Source organism: Lissotriton helveticus, chromosome 5_1 (assembly GCF_964261635.1).
Source record: "Lissotriton helveticus chromosome 5_1, aLisHel1.1, whole genome shotgun sequence".
Classification (NCBI taxonomy): Eukaryota; Metazoa; Chordata; class Amphibia; order Caudata; family Salamandridae; genus Lissotriton; species Lissotriton helveticus.
Window position 1 is genome coordinate 2,006,306,119 of NC_136065.1, and position 17,330 is coordinate 2,006,323,448.

Consider the following 17,330-nt stretch of genomic DNA (forward strand, 5'->3'; position numbering starts at 1 on the left):
GAACTATGTCACTCTGTGTGATCTTGGACACAATGACTGCCCTGGTTTCTGACAGCTCAGGTCATGTGAAGCTCGTGTTCTGCATTGTTTACCTTTTCACCCCTTCCCTGTGAGTCAATCGGGGAAAACCGGGTGCGTTAAAAGTCAAAGCCAGTCTGAATTCTGCGGGTCAGGGGTCGTCTCATTAAAAGCACTCCAGCAATGAACTGCAATGCAGACATTAAAGAGCAGTATTTTTCAATTAGAGCTGACAAATTCAATCAAAATTCCATAGATTAGGAAGAAATGAGGCGTGGGTCATTTACAGGGGATTTAATTGCACAGCCATTAGACAAATAGTATATGTGCCACCCTGCACCTCTCTAGCTCTGCAGCACACTGAGCCCTCACCCCTCAGTCCCTCTCCTGCGCTACAGCACTCCAAGCCCTCACCCACCCAACAACCTCTCTCACGCCGCAGCACTCCGAGCCCTCACCCTCCCAGCACCTCTCCAGATCCGCAGAACTCCGAGCCCTCACCCTCCCAGCACCTCTCTGGAGCCGCAGCACTCTGAGCCCTCACCCACCCTGCACCTATCAAGCTCCGTAGCACACCAAACCCTCACCCTCCCAGCACCTCTCTGGCTCCGCAGCACACTGAGCCCTCACCCCTCAGCCCCTCTCCTGCGCTGCAGCACTCCAAGCCCTCACCCACCCTGCACCTCTCTGGCTCCGCAGCACTTCAAGCCCTCACCTTCCCAGCACCTATCCGGAGCTGCAGTACTCTGAGCCCTCACCCCCTTTCTGCAGCACTCCGAGCCCTCACCCACCCATCACCTCTCCGGCTCTGCAGCAGTCCGAGCCCTCACCCACCCAGCACCTCTCTGGCTCCAAAGGACTCCGAGCCCTCAACCACCCAGCACTTATCTGCAGCACTCCGAGCCCTAACCCATGCAGCACCTCTCTGGCTCTGCAGCACTACGAGCCATCACCCATCCTGCACCTCCCTGGCTTTGCAGCACTCAAAGCCCTCACCCATGCAGCACCTCCCTGGCTCTGCAGCACTCCGAGCCCTCTCCCACCCAGCACCTTGCTGACTTTGCAGCACTCAGAGCCCTCACCCACGCAGCACCACTCTGGCTCTGCAGCATTCCGAGCCCTCACCCACCCAGCACCTCTCTAGCTCTGCAGCACTCCGAGCCCTCTCCCACCCAGCACCTTGCTGACTTTGCAGCACTCCAAGCCCTCACCAACCCAACACCTCTCTGGCACTGCAGCACTCTGAGCCCTCACCCTCCCAGCATCTCTCTGGCTCTGCAGCACTCTGAGCCCTCACCCTCCCAGCACCTATCCGGAGCTGCAGCACTCCAAGCCCTCACCCCTCAGCCCCTCTCTGCAGCACTCCGAGCCCTCACCCACCCAGCACATCTCTGGCATCGCAGCACTCTGAGCCCTCACCCACCCATCACCTCTCCGGCTCTGCAGCACTCCGAGCCCTCACCGACCTACCACCTCTCTGCAGCACTCCGAGCCCTCACCCACCCAGCCACTCTCTGCAGCACTCCGAGCCCTCACCCACCCAGCACCTCTCTGCAGCACTCCGAGCCCTCACCCACCCAGCACCTCTCTGCAGCACTCCAAGCCCTCACCCACCCAGCACCTCTCTGCAGCCCTCCGAGCCCTCACCCATGCCGCACCTCTCTGGCTCTGCCGCACTCCCAGCCCTTCCCCATCCTGCACCACCCTGGCTTTGCAGTACTCGGAGCCCTCACCTATGCAGAACCTCTCTGGCTCTGCCGCACTCCCAGCCCTCTCCCACCCAGTACCTCCTTGGCTTTGCAGCACTCCGAGCCCTCACCCACGCAGCACCTCTCTGGCTCTGTAGCACTCCTAACCTTCACCCACCCAGCACTTCTCTAGCTCTGCATCCCTCCGAGCCCTCACCCACCCAGCACCTTTCTGGCTCCTAAGCACTCCGAGCCCTCACTCTTCCAGCACCTCTCTGGCTCAGCAGCACTCCGAGCCCTCACCCACCCAGCACCTCTCTGGCGCTGCAGCACTCCGAGCCCTCACTCACCCAGCACACCTCTCTGGGTCTGCAGCACTCTGAGCCCTCACACACGCAGCACCTCTCTGGCTCTGCAGCACCCCGAGCCCTCACCCACGCAGCACCTCCCTTGCTTTGCAACACTCCGAGCCCTCACCCACCCAGCACCTATCCGGCGCTGTAGCACTCCGAGCACTCGCCCACCCAGCACCTCCCTGGCTTAGCACCACTCCGAGCCCTCACCCACCCAGCACCTCCCTGGCTCTGCAGCACTCCGAGCCCTCACCTCTCCAGCACCTCTCTGGCTCAGCAATACTCCGAGCCCTCACCCACCCAGCTTCTCTCTGGCACTGCAGCACTCAGAGCCATCGCCCCGGGCGGCACTGGTCTGAAGCCATGGCACCCCTAGCTCTCACCCTGGCTGTCATCTCTCTACAGCTGGAGCACCCAGACCCAAAACCGGGCTCCCAACATCTCTAGTGCTGCAGACCTTCTGATGAACACCCACCCCGGACAGCACCTCTCGCACTGCTGCATCCTGAACTCTCAACCAGGCCAGCACTTCTCTAGCACTGCAGCCCTCCTCGAAATCATCTTGTGCAGCACCTCTCTGGCACTGCAGCACCCTGAACGTTCACCCAACTCAGCACCTCCCTATATCACTTTAGCAACCCTAATCATCACCTTATCTGGGTTCTCTCTAGTACTGCAGCACCCAAAACCCTCACCTGAACCTGCACCCCTCTACAGCTGCAGCTTTCTGAGGACCCATCTAATCCAGCACAGCAGAACCTCCATTGTTTTGCAGCAGCCATGGCCACCATCAAGGGTGTGGCACTGCAATATCCTGAGCTCTCACCATCTAGCACCCCTCTAGTGCCGCAGCACCTCTGGCTCGCACCTAGGCTGTTGTCTGTCTGGCACTGCAGTATTCTGAGCTCTCGCCCAGACCAGCACCTTCGCATACTGCAGTGCCCTCACACACCACCCAACACATCCACTTCTTGCAGCAGGGTACCCTGACCCATCATCCAGCCTGCCCAGAATGAATCTTACAATAAAACAACCTGAGTGATCACCACCTAGTGTGGATAGATGCCCCTTTTATACTGCAGCAGCATTAGAGAGATAGCTCAGCTCTGAAACTGCCTCACATTGAGCCAGAGGAGTAAGCATGTCTGTTTTTTTATTTTTTATTTTTGAAAACCTTTATTGTGCGATAGCAGAAAAACAAATATGGGCCCACAACCATCCGGCCGGCCACGATACCAGTTGAAGCACTTTTGCAAACAATACGGTGACTCAGTAGCACCTCGATACAAATTGACCGTCAAGCAGGGTTACACTGGACACCACCGTGTTACTGAGAAACAGGAGCAATGAAGGTTAATTTTAAGGATTTTACCCCCCAATATAAGCGTTTCTAATTATAATAAACAAAGATAAGGAAAGTCCGTACAATCCCCCTACAACATGAGTGGGCAACATCGTGGAGTGAATATCAACAAACAGTAGAATCCCCCCAAGCAGCATGGTGGCACAAGGATATATGCAACAGGATTATCAAACCAACATTATACACCATGTCTACCGTTACCCACCTCGTACCAAACCAACCCACGGACCCAGATTAGAAACAAGAGAAGAAAAGAGTGTGAGAGAGAGGAGAAAAATAAGGCCCATAGAAACAAAAACGGAAAAAATAAAAATCCCCACCCCCTACCCCCCACCCTACACGCATGCAGAGGCTACGGCCTACCCCCCCCCCCGCAGTGTGCCTGTCGCCCGATAAAGAACCCGAAATATAGAAACTAAAGCAAGAAAGAAAAGAAAAAGGAAACCACAGAAGACCGGAGGAGGGCCAAATCCAAATTCTCCCGGACTCCCCCGCCATACATTTGAACTCTACCCCATTTGTAAGAACAACAACAAAATGAATCAAGCACAGGATAGAATGGGGAGAATCATCACATATCACAGCAGTACGCGTTGTGGAAGCGCTCCAAACCGAGTCCCCACCGGCGAATCAATCACAAGTTATAAGGAGGAATCTCCTAGCCCTGGCCAGTTCGTGGGCGTCCCCCTAAGCATAGCTCCAGAAGAGGACCCGCCCCAGACAGAACAAAGGAACAAAATGGCCGCACTCGGCCGAGGAGGTGTGCACCAAAACAAAATGGACATCGCCAGTCACAAATAGTTCCATTGACCCAAAGGAGGGGTGTCTCCAGGTTCGCCCGATCATGTGCAGTACATTGTAGGGATAGCCAAGCTTGCGAGACGAAGGCAACAAAGGGAATCAGTAGCTGTACTAGCGGCGTCAGAAACAAAAGTAGCGATATCACGGGTGAGGGCGCAGGCTTCAGTAGAGAGGGAAACATTGTAGCACCGCTGAGGTAGGCGGACGGCAGTCCGTAAGCACCAACACAGCCAAAAGACCGCTCCTCTCTGCACTCGTGTGGCAGCACTGTAGCCCAGTCAGAAATCAGCAGAGGCAGATCAGCGCATCGTTGAAAGCAGGCTAGAGGCGCACATCCCAGAGCGAGCGTAGCATCATCAAGCTTCCTACTCAGCACTCGGTAGCACTCTCCCCATTCAGATCGCAAATCGGCAAGAGCGGCAAGAACAGATCCACAAGTTAACACAGGCTGCTGTTCCAACAACTCCATGGTACGAGACGTGACACACGGTCTAACACACCGCTCAAATCCATGCAGGGCGACACAAGCTGGAATCGATGTGACACTCACCCTCACAACCAAGGAGCCAGCCGCCATTGCCACCCCGTCGGGGGATTCACAGGAATGTGGGGGCGAAACCGGCACCGAGAGGCTGGAGTGAAAGCTGCCGATTTTGTCCGGACACGCTAATAATGGGCAACCAACAGTGAGAGTCATCCCCTTTGCGGCTCAAGACGGGGGCAAACTCGGGGGTGATCCGCGGTAGCCAGGCAAGCGCCAGAATGTGGTCAGCACAGCACAGCTCACCTTCAGCGTTCCACAAGGAGAAAGGAACAGAATGAACTCCCACTTGGCCGATGTGCACAGTTAGCAGAAGGGTCCATCTATTTCCCCCACAGCAGGCAGCGTGTCCCAAGGTGCCAGCTCCGCCCCGGCTCGACCGTCCGTCGTCACCCCCGCAGCCTCCGGCGGTGTACGGTAACACAGGTCCCGGCTCCAGGGCTACAAAGGCCGCCAAACAGTCTCGTCGATGTCTCCGGCTATCGGGCAGGCAGGGACACCGGAGGAACGCGAACCACAACAGCGCACTCTCATAGTCGTCCCGCTGCAGCGCTATCACAGGATGAAGGTCAGGATATCGTTGCGGGAAACAAAGGCTTGCGGAGCCGGGAGCCTACACGTCCGTCTCAGTCGCCATCTTGGCTCCTCCCATGTCTGTTTTTGTGTGTGTCAATCAAGGGAGCAATGGTCACCCAAAGAGAACAGAGATCACATATAGCAACCAGAAGAAGTAATGGTCAACAACAGGTCCCCAAAAGGAACAAATACCACAGAGAGAAACTAGAGCCCACCCTAAGGGCACAATGACCACCTAAACAGAACAACCATCAACCAAATGGAACAATGATCACCAAATGAGAACAAGCATTTACAATGCAATAGGTCTCGCATTATTAAAGTAAACTGTTACATGACACCCGGAGTCTCCAATCTATCCCATCCGGGCTCCTGCCGTCGATAAACTCCTTCTACACTAAACTTTATTCTACTACTTCTGTTGACAGCGAGAGCGAGCTGCTTGAAGATCTGGACACTGTTAAGTTATTGTGGCTGGATTGTGCTCATCAGGCACATCTGGATGCCCCGTTTATGGTGGAAGAGATAGTGCAAGTCATCCAAAGTCTTCCATGCCACAAAGTGCATGCCTTGATGGCCTGACCACTGCATTTTATAAAGAATGCATCACCATCCGTGCATCACATATGCTTGCTATGGTTGAAGAATCTTTTGATCGTGTCTCCCAGCCACCTTTTTTCGCAGAGGCAATCATTATTACGCTGTTCAAGCTGGATAAAACCGCATCCCACTGCGATTCATGTAGGACACTATCTATGATCAACGTAGACAACAAGATCTTTGCGAAGCTCCTGACGAGCGGCCTCCTCCCCCTCATACCCACGCTTGTAAGGCATGACCAATTCGGGTTTATTCCTGGCCGCTCCACATCCCATATTCTCTGCACCTTATTAGCGGTTCTACACCATCTCCATCCCCAGATTTCAGCGGCTGCTGACCTTCTCAAAGCCACAAAGGTGTTTAACTAGCTGTAGTACCCTTACCTTTTCCCTCTTCTTACACGTTTCTGGCTCTTTTCTCGTTTTCTTCAGCAAATATGATTGCTGTATACCTTCCCTACTGCCCAGTCACCTCTGAACGACATGTTATCTGACCCTTTACTGATTACCCATTGTAAACACCAGGTTTGTCCACTGTTGCCCATCCGTAGCAATGAAGCCCATGGTGGCGCGTCTCCGACAACGCCATGTTTATCGTGGCCTTGGCTTCCCCAACAGGGGACTAATAGTCTCAAAGTATGACAATGATTTCACCCTTTATATCTGTAGACCCCAAGAGAAACTTGTGGCAGTTACCCGTGAGGTCATAAGATTTGGAGATTTTTCCGGCATTCAGGTAAATTGGTTTCAAATCCATCCAATTTTCCCTCATTGATGGCACCCAGCCATTCACCACGCAATACTCTGCTTATTTTCTTGGTCGGCACTGACATAGTAGCAGAGAAAGCACGGTTTGCCAGAGCAATGCTTGAGATCTCCAGTTGGATGATGCAGAATTGCCTCCAGCTGAATCCTGGCAAGACTGAGATAATGCTAATGGGCATAGCCACAGCTAGCTGGTCGGATGACTGGTGGCCCGCCCAATTGGGAGTAGCCCCTGTTCCTACTCAATGTGTCAAAAACTTAGGGCTAAAACTAGACCGGTCTCTATCTATGAAAGACCACATTGCCGCAACGACCAGCTCATGCTACTACAGCCTGCGTCTGCTGCGTAAAATTCTCCCCTTTATGCCGACCTCCCAGGCTGGTCCAGGCTATGGTCATCAGCCGCCTGGACTATGGCAACGACTTGTTGGCAGGGGTAGGAGAGACCCTGCTGAGCAAACTGCAGGTAATTCAAAATACTGCAGCTAGGATGGTATTGAATCGCCCAGTGGGTACCGCATCGGCACCTTTATTGCGCAAACTCCACTGGCTATCAGTGAGAAAAAGACCATTCTTTAAGATCTGTTGCCTCACTTGCACAGCACTAAAGGGAAAAAGTCGCAAATACCTCCAAAAGAGACTTACTAAACACGTACCTAACAGAAACCTTACGTCTGGGGCGCGGGTTCTCCTACAAGTACCGAGTATAAGGCTGTGTCACTCTGGAGGAAAATCTTTCTCGTATCTAGCGCCAAGATACTGGAATGAGCTAGCAGATCCTCTTCGCAAAATTGATATCTACAGTACATTCAGGAAACAGCTAAAAGCCTTCCTATTCTAATCTCACTTGTCTTCTTCTTCAGTCTCAGGAATATTGCTATTCAAGCGCCGAGATGCCCCCGGGTGAGTCGAGCGCTATACAAGAATAATTAACATAATTAACATTAACAATACCCGCTGCAGTGGGCATCTGAACCAGTGTGATATTTGGGCATTTGGCTCAGTCGAGATCCAGATGAACTCCGGAAAGCAAACTTTGGCTGCACTGTCACCTGGTTGGAGGACAGAGTGCGGATTTGTGGCCTTGGTTGCAACTGTTGGGTCAGAACGCGATAGCAAAAATGATCTTTCTACTTAAGTTTCTCTATCTGTTCCTTAATGTTCCCATTCCCCTTGCTGCCACATTTCTGCGATATCTCAGAGCGCTGTAATGGGCTTGCAAACAACCACATATCTACCAGGAACCCCTTACCTGTCCACTCGGCAACCCAGACAAGCCGCTTTTCACATTCTGTGCTCAGGTGTAGTAGCTACACTACTGGCTATATCCACCACCTTTCTAGCCTCACACTGCCATCAAAACTGACCCCTCATTGCCATGGCCCCTTTCCAATGCTCTGTACAAGCCTCTGGCAGAGATCAACACTGTGGAATGTATGTGCTGGGCTTGGGATAGACTGTGTTCTTGCACATGACTCTCTTGCCTATATGTTCCCTCTAAGCCCTTTGATGGAACCTCCAGTTACCACCACTGCAGGATGTGAGTACCAGGGCGTGCACTCGTTGATACAGCCTTTTCACTTTTTCAGACCTTTACCCGGTGGAAATTTTTATACCAATATTTGAGAGCTCAGAATCTACTCCCCCGACCCCGTTGGACACACTTTGCTATTATCAAATCTGTGCGACTTGCCGTGCCCTGCATGAAACATTCCCAACTTCCCCCTGCCCCACTTGAGGCTCTAGAACACATGCTCACTACTCCATCACCACGCAAACACAAACTGTGTCTACACCATTATGCAAAACTCTTCGACTATCACAACCTCGAATGCACACTGACACTGAGCCCCTATTACAGAAATCCAGTACTTCTGCTGAGCACAGATGGAAGCACTCTCACCCAACTCCAGACTGAGATTGATACACTTCAAGTTTCTCCATCGCTTGTATCGTACACCTTCACAGCTCTCTTGAATGGGGTTAGTTGCAGACCAGCACTGCCTTAGGTGTTCTTCTTCACAAGCCTCCAATGTCGAGCATGCAAGCATATCGAATACTTCAAGCGGCACAGACTGGAGTCTGGAAATCGCAGACCCCCAGGTCGCGTAATTGAGCGGAATCCCAGAGAGTCTAAAATATGAACAGCAAGATATGTGGTATAATCCCCGACAAACAGTAGGTGCTCCTAAACAGGGAACAAAACATTATACAATGGAGCACAAACAAAACAAGTGCGAGCCAAATAATCAGGGATGCCAAAGGTTGGTCGTTAAAGGGGAGGACAACAACCATAAAATCTCCCTTACCCCGATTATAACCCCAAGAACCAACTACACATCCGATAAAAAGCATAAAAAGAATGCCAGGCTAGTCATAGTAAATACGGACAAGAAAGTTAAGGATCAATTACAAAAGTAATGATCATCACAGATCAAAAATCACAGAAACAAAGAGTAGGATTAATAAACACAACAAGGACGAAACCTTGCCCTGCGACCGCCACAAGTGAACATGAGCACTACACAGAACTGGGTGGTCTAAAACAAACTTGCCTAAAAGCAAAGACTAAGGAAAGCATGCTAAATGAGCAATCACAGAAGGATGCCTACAGCCAAATACCAAAACACCCATGTGATGATGAAAAGGACCATGAAAGTCACCAACCAAGGAGATCATGGCCGAATGACCTTGCACACTTCAACTGTGAGCAAACTAACGATATGAAAACAGCACCAGTAGGAAGGCTACTCCTCATCCCTAATTATAAAGCACAAGGTACACAAGACTTCCTAAATCGAGGAAATATCCTTCACCTGATAACGGCGATCCCCAGTCTCAGTCACATAACTTCCACTGACCTACTAGCAATAGAATTTACTCCCCTCAGTGGCAATCCAACTAAGGAAGGCACCCTGGCAACTTGGAGGAATGTGGAAATCGCCAAGACAATTCTCAGGGAAACTGCCAAATTTGAAGAGTGGGGAATCACTATCAAAGAAGAACTAAAACCGGGTTATCCTTCTCCCCTCCTCGGGAAGCGTAGTAAAAGAGAAGATCACACACGGGTAATTCGACCAGTATATTCAGTCCTACAAGGTGTCAAGGGGGCTGAGGTCACCAACAACGAACGCCAGAAAGGACAGAAACAGCGTCCTAATGATGACTGAACCAACAGCAAGATCGGAAAAACTGAAGGAAAGTCAATAAAACTTCTCTCTTGGAATATCGCCGGTGCAAAATGCATCTTAAATGATAGTAGGAAAACAGACTTGTGGGATATGTACGACATCATAGCTCTACAGGAAACTTGGTTAATGGATCCAATTGATGTACCAGGCAGATTATGCTTTCACGTTAGTGCGACCCGCACTCAGCGTCATGGCCGTGCAAAAGGGGGACTGTCTGTTTACATAACCACCGCATTGAATATCAAGGCCTCCCAATTGGCCACAACGGCGGCAAACATGCAAATCGTCAAACTGAAAAGGGTTACAGAAATTAATACTGGAACCATTATTCTAATTAACATATACGCTCTTCCGAACATCACAGTTAAAAAAGACCTCTTCAAACGCATCTGCAACGTTGTATCGGATTTCCGCCTTGAACAACCAGCATGGGAGATCATCCTCACAGGCGATTTCAAAGTAAATCTCCTACAGCACCCGGAAGAAGAGGATAACATCATCACAGCAAATGAATTTTGGGGTGTCGAAACCCAAGAGATTCCACACACAAAGAAAACAGACAAAGTGGGCAGGCATTTGATGTGGGACCTAGAGCACTTAGGACTACGGGTGATAAATGGAAGAACTAACCAGGACAAACCCCCTTCCACCACCTACATAGACCATAGTACAAGTACCATTCTGGACTATACCATAGTCTCATTATCTCTATTAAGACTAATAAAAAATAATATGCTCCTTAGACAGCGATCACTCAATGCAGAACATTGAAATGACACTAGCTCCATCGAAGTACTCACAAGCACCGATGACAGCTGGTGAAACTTCATCAATTAACCTAAAGCGACTAAGGTGGACTAGCAACACACTACCACAAATAGCGCTGGACACCAAGAACTTATTCCAAACGCTAACCCAAGAAAATGATCTGTGCCCAGAAACTTGGTCTGACTTCCTAAATAAATTACCCAGGACAGGTGTCAATCATAAAACAAAGATCCATCAAACTAGAGGGACCAATTTCACAAAGACCACACTATCCTTAAGAAGATGCCTGCGGAAGCTCACCAGGCAAGCACAAGGACACAATGCAAATTCAAAAATTTGGCAAGCTGTCCGATCAACAAGGAAGCACTATAAGAATTTAATTTGGACCGAAAAGAAAAATCGAGTCACCGACTTTTGGGCCAAAATGCTTCATAACATAAAAAAAGCTGATTCCAGGGCATTCTGGTTGCAAGTTAATTCTTTGAATAGACCAGCACAAACTATAAGCGTGACCTGTATCACTGAAAAGGCACGGGTCCAGTACCTAGTTGACACATTTTCAATAAAATCGCAGTCACTGCCGATAACAACTGCAACAAGGGCACTTAAAACAACAAAAACTGTTTGCTCAAACGTCCCGGGGAACCAACAGGAGGGCTCAGATCAACTACCGTGGACAGATGATGCACTTCAAATATTACAAATAATAAAGAAAAGTAGACAAGACAGTGCACCAGGACCTAATGGTGTCCCCCAGGCAATTTACAAAGAGGATCCCCACTACTGGGCCTGTAAATTCAACCTCCTATTCAGGGCAATAAACAACACTAGTCGGCTCCCGGAAAGCTGGAGAGGGGCGATCATTAACCCAATCTATAAAGGCGGAGACCGTAAGAACCCAGCCAATTACCTCCTTATAGCACTCATCGACGCTGAAGCAAAATATTATGCATCCCTGGTATTAGCTGACCTTGCACAATGGTCTGAAGAAAACAATAAATAACCGATAAATCAGACAGGGCTTCGCCGTGGCATGGGCACCGCAGCAAACACAATGGCGCTGTGCATAATAGCCGAAAAAAGCATTCAAAATCATCAGGCCCTCTACACCTGCTTCATAGACTTTAAGGCAGCTTTCGACCGGGTGAGCAGGCAACTATTATGGTCCAAACTGAAGAAGCAGGGCCTGCCGGATTCAATTCTAACCCCAATAATGGACCTGTACACCAACACCTGGATGCAGGTAAAGATCGACAACGGAATGCGGCTAACTCGGAAGATCAGCACTCATGATGGTCTCAAACAAGGCTGCGTTCTGGCCCCACATCTTTTCAACTTATTTATGGCTGACATGACATCTAGGCTAGACAGGATCAATGCCCACCCACCGCGGCTAGGAAACCTACGTTTAACACACTTATCCTGTGCCAACGATGTGGTCCTACTTAGCCAGACGAAAATAGGCCTACAGCATCTCCTACATGAATTGTCTCGATACACAAAACAGAACCAGCTAGAAATAAACAACAAGAAAACGAAGATCATGGTAATACCACGACACCCTAAAGCACCACCAATCCTGGAAATAGATAACAACAAATTGGAAGTAGTGGACAGTTACAAGTACTTGGGGATCCCACTGGACAAGCGCCTCAATTTCTCTTTGCATCTCAATGCCATTGAAAAGAAGGGCATCGCCCTATTGCACGCCTTTAATACCTTAACCATCAAACTCAAAGGTCCTTTATTCAATCCACTAATAACTGCAATGAAAGCTAAACTACTTCCTACCATAACGTATGGAAGCGTGCTACATCACGGAAAGAGCGCACAGCTAATAGACAAAATTCAAACTAAAGTCTACAAGCGCGTATTTGGCCTACCACACAACGCATCACCCGCGCAAGTGCGACTCGAATTCGGCCTTCAGTCTCAAGTATTGCTGAAAAAATATGAGACTGTTAAATTCTGGTATGGCACTTGGATGAACCAAGATAATGAGGTCAATCGTGCAATGTGGGAAGCAATTCATAAAAGCCCGAACTCCCAGTATGCCAAATACCTACGACAATCCCTTGAAATCACTGAATTGGTAGCGCTCTGGGAAACCAAGCTTCCATTACCAACGTTCAAACAGGTAGTAAAGAAGGCACCCAACAGGCATTCGTTGCTCAACAACAAACTAGCCCATAGCCATCGCTCACATGCCTGGATGATTTTACAATCATATAAAAAGTCCACGCCGGCAGTCTACCTGGATCTCGCATTCTCGTCACATATTAAACACAAATACCTTCGCCTAAGGTTGGGGAACCTGCCGACCAACGCTGATCAACCTAAATGGAGGACCCCAGACACCAAGAATTGCGACTTATATGGTGCAGCAAAACAAGATCTCATTCACCTGATCTGCATTTGTCCCGCACTGGACCAGGAACAGGCTAAAAGCGAAGTTCAAACAAAATGGCATTCGCACCTGTCGTTCCGCTATTATCCAAGTCCTGTGCTCTGCGGACCCTCCGTTCATCTGTAGAGCAGTCAAATTTATCACGAACTTTGAGGAAAAGAGAGGAACTTTGGCAAAGATCCAAACCATATCCTGAATTACACAATATTTGTGTAACTAATCCCTCTGTAACCGTCTCTTGAACTTTAAATGACATTGCTTCTCGATTTTAAGTTCCAACTGTATGTATCTTCAATTTAGTTTTAATACTCCTTATTCTTAATACTATGGCCTTTTAACTTTTGTAATGGTTTTTATTAACTATACAAATAAAGAAATGCAGAATTCTTCAGCCTCCTTTATACACCTAGCCTGGCATTGACCCAAGGTTGTGGACTTCTGAAAGGTAGTCTTCTCCATCATTTTTGCTGTCACTGGTCATCTTCCCCCCTTTTGCCTGCTGGTGGGTTTACTGGGCTACGTTAAAGACACTCCATCATGTGCATTCTTCTAGCCAAACAGAGAGTGGCCATTAACTGGGATCAGTGACCTGCGCCCACAGTCAAAGTTTGGTTACAGGATGCCGCATACTGCCAAGAGCAGCTTTCCCACTTCTGGAAACTGATGCCCTTACACTTCCGTCCCATAGATTTATGGTAACCGTTCTTGACTTTCATGTGCCAGAGATCTTCCACCCCATCTTTGTCTAATGAAACACACTCCGAGATGGGCCCGGTATGTCCCCCCACTTACTGAAAGAATGATAGTGCAAGTGGTGTCTCCTAACACCTCATGCTTGCCAAGCCCGCAACTAGGTCTCCACCGTATTTTGTATTATGTCGTTATATTGGTTATTACTCTGCTATTTGTTGGGGACATTATGCAGAACCTGATGTTACCTACTGTACTAGGAAATATCGTGCTGTCCTTCCATTCCCCCACCCTTTGTTTCCCCCTCTTCTCGATTTTCCTCCCCTACCTCTTTTCCTCTGTCTTTTTTACCTGTTTCGGATATTTCACTGTTCAACTTTGACTTAATTGGCAATAAAACAGTGTGTGTGTGTGTGTGTGTGTGTGTGTGTGAATTTTGTTAATGTTTTTATATGATATATTATATAAAAACAGTAACAAAATTCCTGTTGTCTAATGGGCTTTTAGCCCTCCCTGGGGGGAGTGGCGGGGGGGGGGTCAGATTAGGAGTAAGTATCCCATACACCTCCCAGGGGGGGAAAGAAAGACTGTTGCCCTATTTACTTGGTGCGCGAGGATGGTCCTGTCCATGCTGTGCGGCCCCCACCCCTATAAATTCATAAAATAAACATTCCCTGGCGTCTAATGGCTTTTATGCCCGGGGCGGGGCAGATCAATGGTAATTACCCTGATCTGCCCCATGGGGGAGCACAAAGACTGTTACCTCATTTATTTGAGGTGGGGGCATGACCAAGGGTAGTCCCCCACCCCATATTTAAAAAAAACATTTCCCTGGCATCTAGTGGGCTTAATTCCCTGGGGGGGGGTGTCAGATTGGGGGTAATTAACCCCATATGCACCCCAAGGTGGGGAATCAAGACTGTTTCTCTATTTACTTGGGATGGGGGCCTGGCCATGCCTATGTTGGGCAACCCTAAACCCTAAATCTATAGAGTTAAAGAAATACCTGGTGTCTAGTGGGCTCTCTGCCGCCCAGGAGGGTGTGGGGGGGGGGGTATAATTGCCTCCAACTGCCTCCAAGGGGGGCTGTAAGGCTGAAATATAAACATTGCCAACCAGGAGCACAAGCCCTTGCTCAAGGCCGTACACCTGCCTGTCATCGTATTTCGAAGCCCAGTGCACAAAAGAATGCCCAACGACCCAAGTGACCGTCTTGGCCCCCGGTCCATGAACGCAACCTACGAAGAGAAAGATTAGTACCCCAGCATAACAAGAAAAACAACAATCAGCGCAGCCGGCCAAGCAGCATGCCCCCGCGCCCTCACTTGCGCACGTACGGCTCACAGCACCGCGACCGCCATCGACCAATCTGTGGAAAACTGACTAAAATTAGGTATATATAAGCGGCGTTCATTTATGTTCACCACAGCCACTGTTGAAAGTAAAGTGAAAATCGTGAAACAGTGGCCACGCCATCTTGCCCCTTTTATGCCCCTTCATGTACGAAAGTAGCAGCCATTTTGTGTGCCTTGGCCTCTCTGCCCACTGCCAATAGCCTGCACGTCTCTCCCCCTCACTCCCCGGCCTCGCAAGCATCCCCCGCGGCCTGCCAGCCCCCGATCTCTCCTGCCTGGGCCATAAATGCACCTCCAGCGCGACCCTGCCTCAGAGCCACATGCCGTGCTGAACCCCCACACTCCTTTCATCTCACTCCTTTTGATAACCTCTTCCTCCTCGTCCATTGTCCGAACCACTCCCAGGCCACCACCTAGCCTCGCAGCTGCAGTTTATTGCCCCTACAGTAGGAACTCACCCCACTTCAAAGGAGCGGGGATTAATCAATGCCTTCACACCCCTAGATCCGACCGATCGCCCACTTTCCCGTTCCCAGCAGAATGTCCAGCTGGCTCTGTAGCACTCCTAACCTTCACCCACCCAGCACCTCTCTAGCTCTGCATCCCTCCGAGCCCTCACCCACCACCTTTCTGGCTCCTAAGCACTCCGAGCCCTCACTCTTCCAGCACCTCTCTGGCTCAGCAGCACTCCGAGCCCTCACCCACCCAGCAGCTCTCTGGCGCTGCAGCACTCCGAGCCCTCACTCACCCAGCACACCTCTCTGGATCTGCAGCACTCTGAGCCCTCACACACGCAGCACCTCTCTGGCTCTGCAGCACCCCGAGCCCTCACCCACGCAGCACCTCCCTTGCTTTGCAACACTCCGAGCCCTCACCCACCCAGCACCTATCCGGCGCTGTAGCACTCCGAGCACTCGCCCACCCAGCACCTCCCTGGCTCTGCAGCACTCCGAGCCCTCACCTCTCCAGCACCTCTCTGGCTCAGCAATACTCCGAGCCCTCACCCACCCAGCTTCTCTCTGGCACTGCAGCATTCAGAGCCATCGCCCCGGGCGGCACTGGTCTGAAGCCATGGCACCCCTAGCTCTCACCCTGGCTGTCATCTCTCTACAGCTGGAGCAACCAGACCCAAAACCGGGGTCCCAACATCTCTAGTGCTGCAGAACTTCTGATGAACACCCACCCCGGACAGCACCTCTCGCACTGCTGCATCCTGAACTCTCAACCAGGCCAGCACTTCTCTAGCACTGCAGCCCTCCTCGAAATCATCTTGTGCAGTACCTCTCTGGCACTGCAGCACCCTGAACGTTCACCCAACTCAGCACCTCCCTATATCACTTTAGCAACCCTAATCATCACCTTATCTGGGTTCTCTCTAGTACTGCAGCACCCAAAACCCTCACCTGAACCTGCACCCCTCTACAGCTGCAGCTTTCTGAGGACCCATCTAATCCAGCACAGCAGAACCTCCATTGTTTTGCAGCAGCCATGGCCACCATCAAGGGTGTGGCACTGCAATATCCTGAGCTCTCACCATCTAGCACCCCTCTAGTGCCGCAGCACCTCTGGCTCGCACCTAGGCTGTTGTCTGTCTGGCACTGCAGTATTCTGAGCTCTCGCCCAGACCAGCACCTTCGCATACTGCAGCGCCCTCACACACCACCCAACACATCCACTTCTTGCAGCAGGGTACCCTGACCCATCATCCAGCCTGCCCAGAATGAATCTTACAATAAAACAACCTGAGTGATCACCACCTAGTGTGGATAGATGCCCCTTTTATACTGCAGCAGCATTAGAGAGATAGCTCAGCTCTGAAACTGCCTCACATTGAGCCAGAGGAGTAAGCATGTCTGTTTTTGGGTGTGTCAGTCAAGGGAGCAATGGTCACCCAAAGAGAACAGAGATCACATATAGCAACCAGAAGAAGTAATGGTCAACAACAGGTCCCCAAAAGGAACAAATACCACAGAGAGAAACTAGAGCCCACCCTAAGGGCACAATGACCACCTAAACAGAACAACCATCAACCAAATGGAACAATGATCACCAAATGAGAACAAGCATTTACAATGCAATAGGTCTCGCATTATTAAAGTTTGAGCAATTGGTGTTGCATTCTTTAGCAATGGCAATAGCTTAAACTTTAATAATGCGAGATCTATTGCATTGTAAATGCTTGTTTTGAATTGTGATGTGCAGGCCCGTCTACACG

At 50.2% G+C, this 17,330-nt stretch overlaps 1 protein-coding gene across 2 annotated transcripts in view; it reads left to right on the plus strand.

Annotated features, from left to right (window-relative positions):
- Positions 1–17,330, plus strand: part of LOC144756167 (E3 ubiquitin-protein ligase TRIM39-like) — a 408,111-nt gene that overhangs the window by 68,450 nt on the left and 322,331 nt on the right. The window lies entirely within an intron of this gene.